Here is a 7,031-nt window from a genome sequence, read left to right as displayed (position 1 = left end):
AAACAAACCAGATAGTGTGGCCAAAATAGGTGTTTTTTCACTGACAGAAATCAGGATGTTTGATACTCGCTTGGCCCCCTATAAATATGGTCACATACTCAAACACTAAAGACCTAAAACACTCACAAACCCTAGTTTTACTCTTCTACTAGCAGTGACGACATATCTTACTATTCTACTTCCAGTGATATTGAAGAAGAGATTTCTCCAACTTTTGAAGTGATTATGACTGATTCATGCACTTAAAATTCAACCTAATTCTACCTACATACTACTAAAACGGTTGGGAATAATAAATGCTTCATAGTAACTAAATGTGAGTATTTTAGTTCTTAGTTTGAACTGATTATAATGTTATGAAGTCTTTCACTTCTAATCACATTTTCTTAGTGTAGTCCGATAAAATGAAGTAACAATAAAATGAAGAAATATTTAACAATGATAATTATTATCTCACATGTTTAAATTATTACAAAACAACGTCAAAAAATTCAAAAAAATCTATATCAAATCAAATTAAATAAGATTCAAACTTAAATCATCTCAAACTAAACGGTCAAGTCTTCTATCTCTCAGTCTGCTTCATCGTTAAGATCAGGCAAGCTACTGTGTGCTTGTACTGTTGCATCATCTTGCTGTATAGAGTAAATAACACTAATAAGCAATGTATTTTTCGGAAAAAAATATAATAATAATTTGTTATACTTTACCTCAATTCCTTCCGCTAGCCCAGTATTTCCACCACCTCTACCGCCACCTCTACCACGGCCTCTACCACGGCCTCTACCACCACCTCTACCACCACTTCTACCACCACCTCTGCCAACACCTCTAGCACCACCTCTACCACCACCTCTACCCCTCCTATTATCTCTAACTCCACTTCCACCAGCCGTTTGTGAACTTCTAAAGTATGAATCAATTCACCCTCTATATCTATTCAACCTTGGACGTCCACGAGAAGCTACGTATCTAGGATCTCTTATATATCTTCCTTCACCATCACCCTCACCCTCACCCTCACCTTCACCCCCACCCTCACCCACACCATCATGTGTATCTTCAAATTCCCAATCTGGAATTATCATTTGATCATCATCCCAATTCAAAAGGTCATGCTCCAATCTGTTCAAATGATACTTAATATATCGCCTCATCACTTCAGTGTCCAATGCTATATCACAAACCCGTTCAAAATGCTTTAATAGTTCCCTGTACATCATGTATTCAGAAGTCATACGTGGGTAACCTCCAAGAAAGAAACGTTTCAAGTGCGGACGAACAACATCTTTTCTCCACCTTCTCAATATATACCTCTCATTAACATTATTAATCCTCTTATGAGACAACACCTTAAGTATATGGTAGCATAGAATACCTCTTGTTTCAAACCACTTGCAGCTGCAACTTAGATATTCGCCAATAGGTGTATATTCAACCGCGAATACAAATGGATCTCTAGTGTTAAAACTCCTGAACGAATAATCTGAGATAATGTAATTCTCCACCCCAGCTGTTGCTTGATGGTCTTCATGGGAGATGATTTCACAGTGGTACAGTTTCCTTAACTGTACTTGAAAAAATTCAAACACTTCACGAGTATAACATGTTTGAAATTTTTCCTCCCATGCAAATTCAGATAAACATTTTGGTTCCAAGCACCTTGACCTATATTCAGCTTCCAATTCTTTCTCGAACTTAGCTCTTATGGCTAACTCATATTGCTGAACAAATAGCTTCAAAGTGCTTTGCAGGTTGATGAATCCGTCAAAGAAAGCATGCATTCCTTCACTTCTTTGTGTGGACAACATCCCAGCCCAAAAGTGGCCATTTAGGTATACCGGAACCCATTTCTCCTTCTCCAAATAAAGCTTATAAAACCAATCCCTTTCCTCTAAGTTATATTTTTCAATAAAATCAGTCCATCGTCTCTCAAACTCAGCAACGTTAATGCTATCAAGGACTAAAGCCATAAATTCTACCTTTGCAATCTTACCATCAAGAACTCCGCTTAACTTTGTAGGCAACTTTGCGAATATGTGCCATATACAATATCTATGTATTGTATTTGGCATCATAGCACTGATGGCAGCCTTTATACTATCACATTGGTCAGTCATGATAGCTAATGGATGAACATTGTTTAGAGCCCCAAGCCATGTAGATAGCACCATTTTGTAACTTGTTATATCCTCACTAGACATAAGAGCACATCCCAAAAGTATGGACTGCCTATGCTGATTGACACCAACAAATGAAGCAAATGGCATATTGTATCGATTCACAAGGTATGTGGTATCAAGGCATATTACATCATGGAACTCCTCATATGCAACCTTAGAGTGTGAATGAACCCATACGACATTACGAAGTCGACCAAAACTATCTACATCTACGGAGTAGTAAAATTCCCTATCTTTTTGCTGCATGTCACTGAAGAACTTGAGTAATGATTGTGCATCCCCTTCTTGCAACTGAAGCTTTCTACTCTTCAAGATATAATTTCTACAGTCCTTTGGTGTACAACCCAGATTTTCGGGGCCACCAGCAAGTACTTCAGCGACTCTTATATTTTTTTAGGGTCTTAAGCCAGCAATATCTTTGGCTGCAAGAGTTCTCTTAAGAGACTTGCTAAGCGATCTGTGTTCAGCCATCAATCGCGATAGTGCTGGTTCCAATTAATGATTATGTTTTTTTACCACCTTTGAAACACGCCATGAACCATTCTCCTCCAAAATTCCATTTATTCTAGCACGGCAGTTCTTCCTCTTGGTAACATGCTTATTCCTTGGTTTCCTAGACCTATCACAACCATATTGCACATACCTAACAATATCACCACCTTTTTTGTTGGACGTTCTTTTGACAATGCAAAAACCCGATAATCTTGCATGTTCTTTGTAAAAATCAAACAGAACATCCTTACTACTGAACCGCATCCCAGTAATTGGACCAATTATAAGATCTTCTTCATTGAACTCATTAGGCATTTCCCTGTCCTCTCCAACTTCTTCCTCTTCCTCTAAATAATGGTCGTCGTAATCATCATCATCATCATCATCAGCAGCAGCAGCAGCAGCAGCAGGAGCAGCAGCATCGTCAACAGGATTTTCTCCATCATTGAAGTTGTCGTCTGAATCAATGTCGATCGATTCATCTTCATTCATCAAACTGTCGTCCGAATTCAACCCTAATGATATGTGTAATGCATTCCTTAGTTGATCCGAGCTAGTTTCTAGACTGTTATTCGGGTTTAATGGGTCCAAACTAGTTTCTCGATTAGTATTTCATGTTTAGGTTAAGGGAAGTCTGGTGAATTATGTGTTTAATGAAAGCTATCTTAACATAAGTATATGGTATGATATATACATAATAGACCTTTGATCTTCCCATCCGTATAAATTGCATTTAATTAAAAAAAATACGTAATTGTATTTAACAAAAATACGTAATTATATTTTTAAAAAAACATAATTGAGCATATATACGAAGGCTGCCATCCGTATATACGAGGCTTTTTATCTTCCCATGCTGAGAGAATGATGATTTTTGGGATCAATGTTTTGGAATAATCAAAAGTTATTAACTAATTTTGGAGGGAAAAAAGGGCCATTAAGCCAAACGGAAAAACAAGGGCATTACTGGCATTTCACGGGTGTGGTCATTTTTGGGCCACGCTGAGTTTGGCCGAATAGCAGCACTCTTTCATTTATTATACAAGCCTTTTATCTGAGTTGATAACATGCATGTGTATTACTCTTTCCGGATTCATTTATTGTGACATAGATTTAGAAATTGCCTTCTTTGGTGTAAAACTGGAGCATGTATCTAAGTAATAGTTGAAATTTAGGTTTGGATAAAGCATTCATGTCATCACACTTCAAATTAGACTCTTTTCTGAGGTTCTAAGATGTTGCATACATATATACAGGTACAGGTGTAATTGTATATCTATTTCTTTTTCTTTTGGAGGGGTGGGGGTTAGACAAGGAGATTCCTATATAAACCAAGATATGAAGATGGAAAGCACGTTTTATTTACAATCTTCAAGCTTTTTATCAGATAACCGACAAAGAGTCGAGTGTCCACACAAACAACTCAATGATTGTTCAAGTACACCATAATTCTCGTGGTTGAGATATTTATCTGTTAAAACCAGGAACAAATATCGTTAAAATAGCATGGTCTAGCCAGTTTTCGGACTGGTCATTCAAAAATAGCCAGCGTTTATCAAGTCAATGAAAAATAGCCACTATTTTGCTGCAACAGAGACCAGTCCAGCATAATATAGTGGAGTTCGGTGCACCTGTGTATGAACTTCCAGCATATTATGCTGGAACTCCAACACACGGAAAGTTCCAGCATAATATACTGGAGATTCGAGCACTTGTGTAGGAACTTCCAGCATATTATGCTGGAACTCCAACACACGGAAAGTTTCAGCATAATATACTGGAGATTCAAGCACTTGTGTATGAACTTCCAACATATTATACAGGACCATTATACTTTGCTGGAACTCCAGTATATTATGCTGCAGTTCTAGTGTACTTATGCTGGAACTCCATCATATTATGCTGGAGTTCCAGCATACTTATCCAGGAACTCCAGTATAATATGCTGGAGTTCAAGTTATGCTGGAACTCCAGCATAATATACTGGCGTTTTTCCGGGGTTTGAACAGTGTTTTCGCTCAGATTTATCTTTACATGAAAAGTGGCTAAATTTCGATTACTTTTGAAACTGGGCTATTTTTGAACGACCACTTGTTAATCTGGCTATTTTTGAATTTCTCCCAGAAATATCTGTAGAATCGGGTTTGTGAACGTCCCATCAATTTTTCAATTGAAGAATCCCCAGATGACTCATTTAAGTTTAAAAAAAATATTGGAGAAGTCTCGGTGCATACTCGATTTTAATGAGAGTAGCAAATTCTCTTGGTCTAAAGCGAAACAGTGTACATTGAGATTCTACTGAAACAAATAACCATCTTATGCCAGCTTTCACAAAAGTAATGCAAGTAACAAGCATCTGCACCACCTTCATCACATTAAGATGTGTAAATACAGATAATTTTCTCAGAGATCTGGCATGCCTTTTCCTGTTTTTGGATCATATGTCCTCTCCATGACCACCTCCATTGGAGTATCCTTGGGACCAGCTGCACAACGAAAAGGAGAACATCCAGAAGAAAGAGGATCAGACGTCAGCCGAATACACACAAAAATTGACCCTGGAAGAGTAATCAAACATCTTAAATTTGGTAGAACCAACTCTATGAAATATTTCCTTCAAGTCAAATGAAGGAACGCGGTATGCAACAATGACAAGCACCATCTACTCACAGCAAAAAGAATACTTAAGTCGCACACCTCAGGAACCATCCATCATCACTCAGCACACATATTTCTCAAAGTGCGCAACCCAATCCCCAAGCCGTTCCCAGCTTCAACCTTCCATATTCCCAAATAGTATGCCCACAGGAAAGTAACAGAAGAATAAACCAAATTATTGATCTCCCCAGATCCACGCTTCATCTAAATTTGACTTACAATATAATTTTAGGTTACGCTTCTTAAAACCGCAGCATAACATGTCATGCATATTTCAACAATTTGTCTTAAATGAAACCTATCCTACATTAAGCTGCATCATGAAGTTGTGTCTACAATTGATTCTTAGCTTTTTAAAGTTTTAAGCTTTAATTTCTTCTTCCAGTTGAAATCAGATTATACCATTAAGGCTATAAACAGAAATATTTTTTTTAAGAACCCATCCCCAACAACTCTTCAAAAAGAAAAAAAAAAAAAAGAAAGAAACAGAGAGAAGAAACATACGGCATATACTACGTTTAAGATGCACCAGAAATACTCATCTAGAAGCATATACTCAGGTGAAGGTGAGAGAATTTGATAATTACCAACTGTAGGCCTTGGTGTGGCCCTTATTTTTAAGATATCAGGCCGGGGAATAATACCTGACGCTCCTATACCTCTTGAGACTCTTACTTTGGAGCCATCCTCTTGGTATCTAATTCCGACCTTTGATGGTTTCCTGTGGAAGATGACATGAGCTACCACCATGTTCTACGAGCAAAACACATTTGGTAAGAGAAAAATAAATACATGCATACCCTGTGACTGGATCTACAACCTGAACATTGGATACATGCAGCGGGGCTTCAACTGTAAATATTCCACCTTCATGACCTTGCCTTTGTTTAATATGTTTCTTGACCTGCAAAAGGGCATATAATACAGTAAGGGTTTGTTTTGTTTTACATACTAATTATGTTTTTGATAAAATAACGTAATTTTATTTATAAACAGTACCAAGTGGGTATCGAAATATGTAGCAAAGTAAGTGATTTGTCCTCTGCCAAAGCTTTAGAAAGTCTAACTAAGGCCAAAATATTTGCCATGTTAGATAAAGAATCTCCAACAGTCTAAATATATTGTTTACATAAAAAGAATAGCTTGAAGCACTTAGTCGATCAACAGCTCCTTTCCTTAATACAGCTATCACTAAGTGCGATGGTGAACGAGTTACTTGTCTAAAACACCACCAACTGATTCTTGCTTGCTGTTTACAAATAATCCAATCCGTGGAGAGGTTGTCTTAAAGTTCTTACTAGTGAAGCAGACTCCTACAGCTAGCTATATCTCAACAATCTTGATGTCGATTCCTCCCACATATTTTGACAAACACTACTAAAAATCCGGAAAAAAGCGACCAAGTCTGTCAGGAAAAGCGACCAATGTTGGTCGCTAAATTGGAGAAAATAATTAAATAATTATTTTAAATACATTAGCGACCAAGATTGGTCGCTTTTTGGTCGCTAATTTGGTCAAAATGTTGACCGGACTGGTCAGACTTGCTTGGTCAAAGAAATGCTGAAATTAGCGACCAACTTTGGTCGCTAAAGTGGGACCCACTTATAAAATTTTAATAATTATATTATTATTTAAAATTTTTTTATAAAATATAAATAAATATAATTCAAAATTAGCGACCAAAGTTGGTCGCTCACG

The 7,031-nt window shown here is 37.1% G+C and overlaps 1 long non-coding RNA gene across 1 annotated transcript; it reads right to left on the bottom strand.

Moving 5' to 3' along the window:
- Positions 1–4,893: 4,893 nt before the first annotated feature.
- On the bottom strand, positions 4,894–6,734 carry LOC109222137. The gene is made up of 4 exons (XR_002067357.1): positions 6,333–6,734; positions 6,134–6,237; positions 5,978–6,054; positions 4,894–5,161 (listed from the first exon to the last, which is right to left on the bottom strand). It is a non-coding gene; the product is annotated as an uncharacterized LOC109222137 (long non-coding RNA).
- Between the last annotated feature and the right edge of the window lie 297 nt (positions 6,735–7,031).

Source organism: Nicotiana attenuata, unplaced genomic scaffold (assembly GCF_001879085.1).
Source record: "Nicotiana attenuata strain UT unplaced genomic scaffold, NIATTr2, whole genome shotgun sequence".
NCBI classification, from domain to species: domain Eukaryota; kingdom Viridiplantae; phylum Streptophyta; class Magnoliopsida; order Solanales; family Solanaceae; genus Nicotiana; species Nicotiana attenuata.
Note: the sequence above shows the minus strand (reverse complement) of the source record. Positions and strands in the feature narration are given on the sequence as shown.